At 32.8% G+C, this 1437-nt stretch overlaps 1 non-coding gene across 1 annotated transcript; it reads right to left on the bottom strand.

Moving 5' to 3' along the window:
• Positions 1–940: 940 nt before the first annotated feature.
• Positions 941–1046, bottom strand: LOC121978812. The gene has a single exon (XR_006111156.1). It is a non-coding gene; the product is annotated as a small nucleolar RNA R71 (small nucleolar RNA).
• Positions 1047–1437: the final 391 nt, after the last annotated feature.

A 1437-nucleotide genomic window follows, 5' to 3' on the forward strand; every position in this document is an offset into this window, starting at 1 on the left:
CATTCTTAGTACTTATTCCAGTCCATGTGGATACGATAATCTTTTATATACTTGCGACATTTCTGTACACTTGCAGAGGTCAACAAGTTTTTGGCGCCGTTGCCGGGGACTGCGCTATAACATTAGGGATTATCAATTGAGTTAGACTAAACATAACTTTTTTTTTTTCTTTTCATTAGCATAATTGAAACTAATTTTTAGAATTCTGTTTTCATCATTTGCATATCTTTCTATTTCTTGACAATTCTTTTTGTTGCAATTCTAATTCTAATTCTAACTTTGCATTCTTGATTTCTAGCACTCTAATCTAACTTTTCTCTGTTTTCTCTTTTGATCTAGTTTCATTCTTCTTTTCTTTTGTAAACATATCTTGCAATCTTTAGCATATGAATTATTCTAGACATTTTTCTTTTTTTCTTTTATCTTTTCTTTCTTGTTTTCATTATGCGCTTTCTTTCTTGTAATTTAAATTATGTATTTTCTTTCTTGCTTTTCATATTGCATTTTATTTCTTCTCTTTGATTCTTCATTTTATAATTTTTTTCTTGAATATCCATGAGTACTAACATGTCAAGCAGGCCCATGAGAAAGTTTTCTACACCCTTTTCTGTAAGATTTTTATCTCCTATTTTGCGACCTCAAATTGAAGAAGAAAGTTTCCAACTAGACCCAAAGTTAATTTTTATGATGCAAGGTCACAAATTTGGAGGAGAAGTATCAGAAAGTCCTTATCTGTATCTTGAAACATTTTTAGAGTTTTGTGATATGGTGAAATGTGAAGGAGTGTCAGTAGATGCAGTTCGATTAATGACATTTCCTTTCAGTATCAAGGATAAAGCAAGGACTTGGTTATATTCTCTCCATCCTCAAAGTATCACAAGTTGGGAGCAATTGGAGAAGCAATTTCTGAATCATTTTTTCCCTCCAAGCAGAACAGTGTATATGAGGAATTGCATAACAAATTTTTCTCAGGCATACGGAGAATCATTATTTGAAGCATGGGATAGGTTTAAGAGTCTTCTAAGACAGTGCCCTCATCATGGTTTTGAAAAATGATTGATCTTGCACATATTCTATGGGGGAATTTCTTTCTCAGACAAGAGTCTATTGTATTCATCAGCTGGAGGTTCTTTTATGGATAAAAGTGTAGATGAAGCATATATGTTAATTGATCAAGTGACATTGAACCTCCATGAATGGTCAAACATAAGTTGGATGAAATCTCCCTCAAACATTCAAGAAATGCAAGCCATAAATGCTATAGAGCCTGTCAATCAAATTGTAACTCAACCATCTATGAGTTTTGAAAATCACAAGTCACAAAATGGGGAGTTCAAACATTTAGGGGCAAAGATTGAAAGTATTATTTCAAATTGGCTTAAAGAAGATCTCCCTCATTCACAGACAAGATCTAGTGAAAAGTGTGATGATGTTGGG

Source organism: Zingiber officinale, chromosome 4B, assembly GCF_018446385.1.
Source record: "Zingiber officinale cultivar Zhangliang chromosome 4B, Zo_v1.1, whole genome shotgun sequence".
Classification (NCBI taxonomy): Eukaryota; Viridiplantae; Streptophyta; class Magnoliopsida; order Zingiberales; family Zingiberaceae; genus Zingiber; species Zingiber officinale.